The sequence below is a fragment of the Hylaeus anthracinus genome, unplaced genomic scaffold (genome assembly GCF_026225885.1).
Source record: "Hylaeus anthracinus isolate JK02 unplaced genomic scaffold, UHH_iyHylAnth1.0_haploid 11985, whole genome shotgun sequence".
Lineage (NCBI taxonomy): Eukaryota > Metazoa > Arthropoda > Insecta > Hymenoptera > Colletidae > Hylaeus > Hylaeus anthracinus.
In genome coordinates this window covers 12,071,061-12,077,479 of record NW_026534333.1, presented here as the reverse complement: position 1 = coordinate 12,077,479, position 6,419 = coordinate 12,071,061, and positions in this window count along the sequence as shown.

Genomic DNA, 6,419 nt, shown 5'->3' with positions numbered 1-6,419 from the left:
AACTATTTTCACTACAAACTTGGGTGTTTTACCACTGATGGCGCCACTAGTAACCTAAAATGATACAAAATAAAATAATGAAACTTGTATAATTTCATAAATTAGTAATACATGGTTACAAGAAATAGTTTTACACACCATAGAGTCTAATAGAGAATATTAATTGAGAGACTGAAATAAATAAACAAATGTCGATCATTACAGTTTCAGCATAAAATAAGTAAACAGAATGATGAATTCTTTATATTGATGTTTATCACCTTTGCGACTCGATAATTATGTCATAGTATTTGAAGTAATATCATGGTTCACAAATTACAAGGCACTCAACAAAGCACGAAAACTATTTTAAATAGTGGAGTTTGTAAAGTGCACAACAATATGGACGTGGGTCTCATTAATTGATACATGGTTTAACCTCTAACAACATTTTACGTCTGTTTTATTTCATTGAAATTTTAAATATATTCTTTAATATTGTTAGATATTTATATAATGTTAAATGTATCTTTATTTATATTAGTTATACTATTACAGTAAATGCAAATGTTTGTGATAATTATATGATATGTTTTTACAAATTATTAGAAATTAGCATAAAAAATATTTCACAGATACAGTGTATGCCACCAAAAGTCCAAAAACTAGTAATACCTAGAAACAGTATGAAATTGAGATGCCATACCTTACGTAAGCCTTGACATTGTTACCTATTAATTAATATATTCATTGTTGTTATTAATTATATTTGACCTTAATTTTACTTAATATAAAAGTGGTTTACTATTCTGTAATTTAAACATTTTTGTTAAATAATTTGAAATTTATGGTACAGAAAATACAACTGATCCATCAAAAATGTTGAAAATGAGAAGAACATTTAATATCAAAGTAAGAATGACTATATAGTAGAAAATAATATAATTGTAGTTTGTATTAATAAGAAATATCAGAAATGTTGTTTTGTGCGTGTAAGTAATGGAGGTATTATTTGTTATTATTGCGCAGTAGAAACCACTTGGTGATTCAAAAAAGAAGAAATTGCACTCAAAATTCATAGCTGTATTATCAAGAAAAAGAAATACATTCAATCGATCAACTTTTGAAAACATAAGTAAAGTCAGCATACTTCTTTTGTATCTTCACTTTTTGCTTTGTTATTATCTCTCTTTTTCAAAAACACAAAGGTTTGTTGAACTTTTCGAAACATGTCCACTAGAAGATAATGAATATATTTTAAGTTCCATCTAACAATTTTTATTGTAAACCTTCAATAAAACTGACATAAGAAGTATATTAATCACAGCACATGCAAATAAAACAATCTAATAAAATATGTACAAGTCATCTATTATTATTTTGAAAATATAACTTTGCTATACATCTGATATAACCTCAAAGTTAAAGTGAATTTCTGATCAGAATTATCTAATTTCAATCTCCAATTAAATAATTGAAAAGAAAAACATATTTATTAGTACACTTTTACTAAAGTTTGTGACTAATATTAAATATTATATTAAATTTATTAGGTATATACATATATATATGATGATATATATAATGATATATATATATCATTTATATTATTCATATATATATTTAGTACGTGTGTTTAGAAATTTATATAGCAAACATATATTATATATTTACTGCATTGTATGCTTTTCATGAATATATAGAAAAATTAAAAAATATTTTAGTAAGGTGCAATGGCGACGGAAGTGAAGACATAGTTTCTCTCATAATCTGAGAGTCGCAGGTTCGAGCCCCCTCGCCTGTTGACTTTTTCTGTTTCTTCTCCTTTATATTAGTTTATCGCTGTTACCTTCCCTGCAAAAAGTCCCTTTAGTGTTACACATGTATGTTTATAATAATACATGGTTGTGTCAAAGGGGACTGATATTAAAACCGAAACACCAAGCCAGTATTGGTAGCTTTCTCATGGCACTAATATAAGATTGAGTCGGTTACAAAAATATAAATTTTTATTACTTTCCTTTTTATACTTTCCAAGCATTTACCCATCATTAAATTTGTTTCTTTTTATCATTACGACTGTTAATAATTCTTGTACATTTTTCATTCATTACTTTTGGTCGATGTTTATTTTGTTTTTAGACTTGTAAGCTGTCTAGAAGTTTGAAATCTCAGAAAATATTTGCATGGACTTTGTTACGAAAAAACAATTCCTTGTTTAAAATCATTCCTTTACCAGATATTTATTTGCGCTCAGGGGCTGTAAGTATATTTGATTGTAGCTATAATAAGGGTTTATCAATCCCGAGGTACCCGACCTAGCAAATACAAGTGCAAAATAATGTTAAGGGGGCATTTCGCTGTGAACGCACAAAAAAAAGCATATTTTCAATAATTTTTTTCTCAGGAACTGTTGCATATAATTGAATGAATGTTTTTTCCCTTTAAAGGTATAATTAAGGAAAGTAAATAAAAGATATTTTTTTTTTTTTTTTTTTTTGGTAACAAATATTTCGTCATTTATTTACAAAATAATATGCATGTGTGCAAAAAAAAAGTTATCCGCTGACTTAGGTGACGACATAGTTTGATAAACTTTTTCGATTTTCTGTTTTAGATTACAAGGAGAGTCAAAATCACCTGTGCCAGCGGATTTTTTACCAAAAAAAAATTTTTTCACTGAAGAACTAAAAAACTTAATTCTGGAAGTCAAGCATGAAAGGAAATGAATTTAAATGAAATTCATGAATTTTTATGAAATTACAAAAATAAATACAACGATAAATGTTTGATTATGCAGTCACCAACAGTTTAAATAATATTTCATTTTAGCAGAAACTTTCAAGAATATTTGTCTGGCAGTCAACGCGTTAAGGGGAAAAAACATCCATTCAATTTTATGCAATAGTTCCTGAGAAAAAAATTATTGAAAATATGCTTTTTTTTGTGCGTTCACAGTGAAATTTAAATGAATACAAAGAAGGAACGAAGGAACCCTTATAAATAAAACTCACTCATTGTCAGATTAGTCAGATATCTATTTTCAGTTCAAAGTTTTAAGTAACATTTCCACCGAGTTTCTCGATTAATTCACGTTATATTTATTTATATTTAGTTTCAATACTCACCGCTGATAACGCTATATTCTAATTCCATTCTGAATCGATAACATCGATCACGGAATCATAGATCAAACATTAATTAAATATATTATATTTCTGTAATAGAGTCTAATTTTGTTTGTACTCTTGTAAACGTAAGCGGTTTGAATCACTGGTGATAATAAAATGCAACTATGTAATGTAGGGAAAACTTGAGCTGCTCGAATAACACGAGTTCGTTATTTGCTCGCATCTTGTATAATGTTGCTTATCCGTAATTTAATTCCTTGGATAGATCTAGCATGAAGCTAAATGATAACATAATTCGATCGTATAGTGGTCATTTCAGATTTAATGTCTCCAGTCTTGTAAAAATGACAATTTTTAGACTTCACACTAATTTAACTTTTACATAGGTTTTTGTGTTACAATTTAAATTATCTATGAACATTTGCTACGTCTTGATAGAAATAGAAAGGACAGGAACTGTATCGTATTTATTTTAAAATGTATTTGTATTTCTAAATTTATTTTCAAAAGATGGTTTACATTTTGATTAATAACCCGAATAGTTTAAACCAATCAGTCAATGCTTCTATGAACAGATAAATCTACCAATAGATGTCGACAACAGCCACGGGCATGATAACGTCGTTCATTGGAACGACTAATCATACAAAGGGTACCATAAATAACATATTATCAAACAAAACCTTTGCGTCATATAGTGAGATAAAGTTGCAAACTGACCGCAATCTTTTTCAACATTATTTAAAAATTTATACCTGAAATTCTTCAAGGTATAGTTAAGTAAATACAAAATCAACGTTAACTTTTAACATTGATTTCTTTAAGCAATCGAAACCAATATTTTCCAAGTTCTTATTTTTAAATTAAACAACATTTAGAAACGTTCAAACAATTTTTACAAATATACCCTTTCTTTTTTTGCGAAACGATAATTACTATTCACGGACTGGAAATGTATATTAATCGCAATAAGATGCGAATTCTAACGAAAATTCGTGTTGTGAATTTTTATATAATGTTAACGGAAAAAAAATCTAAAGGAAGTGGACAGTAAGTACTTACCACAACGGACGTAGACACTGGTGTAGACTACGAAATTCGTGTACAATAAAATATCGACCGTATTCACGTAGAAACAAATTGTTAAAAATGATCTATTCTAGATGTAACTTACTTATTAAAAATAATACATTTATAACGCATTATACAAGAATAAATAGTATTCCGAACGATTTCCATGTACATGTATAAACGTTTCTGAAGGAATTTCGTGTTATCGTAATGTAGCTTTTGTTTCATTCAGTTTTCTGGTAATTAATTATCTAAATACGTTTCGATCGCGACAACGAATAGCTCTGTTAATATTTTCCGTACCCGATCAGCTTGCGAAATTTCGTTTCCTCTCGAGGCAGAGCCGACGCTAATGCAATGTATCGTTCCCAGGGTTTCGACGTGATGCATTAGCACACAGTATGGTCGGCGTTAACGTACGGTGCAGTTGCGTCAAATGAAACCTGTGTTCCTTGTTTTGTTTCGTGTTTTCATTCGCACGCGGCAACGAAAGGACAGATGTTGCCGACACAAAACAAATTGTATGAAAAGGTCGATCAAGGAGGTGTGCACTCGGACGCGGTTTTTGGTCGCGTTCGGAGTGGTTGCATAATTGTTAAAATGTGCATAATGTAGTAACAGTGGAAATTTTCGGATAGCGTAAACGTATATGTACACCCGCGTAAACGCGTAGCGTCGTTTATCAGAATTTCGTGTCGCACGTGTCGTTTGGAAGATCGTAATATCGTGCACATACATGCCAATGGTATTTTATCACGAGTTTTACAGTTGTTTTTTTTTTTTTTTTTTTTTAAGTTTGTAAGCGTAATCTTTGCATTATCCTAATTCCATGTGAGGTCGCTAACCCCTGTTGTTTTGGTACAACAACGCGAACCTCTTCGTACGAACATTAAAACACTCTATGATTTTCGAATTAAACGTGGTATTAGCTGAAAAAAATCAGCGTAACCCGAAACATAAAATTCAGATGTACTGGCACAATTATTAGGACGATAGCATAAAAAAAAGTATAGAAAAATCTTTTATTTTTTTTTTATCTTTCCTATCCTCGTTACTCCCCGTGCGTACCAATAATTTTCCAACGCGCTATACGTGATAATAATATTAAATCATCTGCTAAAACATTGACCGAGACAAGGTTAGAGTAACCTTGAGTTTTGGATACCTATATGCAACGATTCATACAAAAACAAAACAGTAAAGAAAGACAAACCTTTAACCGCGTAAATTGATATCGCGTTATAAGTACCGCGTGATTCGACCGATTACTAACCGCGTAATCGCTAAATATTTACAGTGGGTGTAGAATGTATTCGTACACCGATCAATTTCCCAAAAGAACTTTTCTGTGAAATTGTGATTTCTTAAATTCCTTTTTTTATAATCAATGATATTTTACATATTCTCGGAATATCTCTAAGATAGATATAGTCCAAACAACATTTACTAGTTAATAGAATCTGTGAAAGAAGCTTCAAAACATGAAAGTGTATCACCCACTTAATGTTGAATCGTTTGTTGCGAAACCTGATGTTGCAGCTTGTCTATGTATTTTTGATTTCTTAAAAGAATGTAAACTGCGGATATAATATACACGTAAACTGTATTATACATACTACTGTATGTATAAACCTTATCTGAGGTTCTCAAATAATAATAATAATAATAATAAATAATTTGTGAAATTAACAAGAAAATGCGAAAAGTGGGTAAAAGTATAGAAGCAATAAGTATTTGTACCAATAAGTATTTGTAACCATTTACAGTAGAGTTTGTAAAGTAAACACATTAGTTTATTGCTTCGTGCGAATTAGAAAACATCGAATTTCCAGTAAAGTACTTTTAAAAATGGCTCTAATAGTGGAATGGAAAAAGATCCCATTTCGAATAACTAATAATTTAATTTAGTGCTTAGAAAAGTAGAATTAGGGAAAACCTCAAGATCCAAAACAATATAAATGAAATAATGAACTCTCGTGACAATATAAAAAACTTAATTGTATTCCTAAAAGAAATCCAAATCTATAACAAATTGTAAAATCACAGATAACATAAGCTTGTACATGTAAATAAACACACTGTAGTCCCATCAAGCAGCACAATGTAAAATTATACATGATGTTAAATGTAAATGTATAAAGTCGCTCGTGACCTGAGCTGTTAATGCGACTTAAAACTTTAATAATAAAAAGAAGAGTTGCAATAATTATAAAATCAAAAGGAAATCCCACGAAGGAA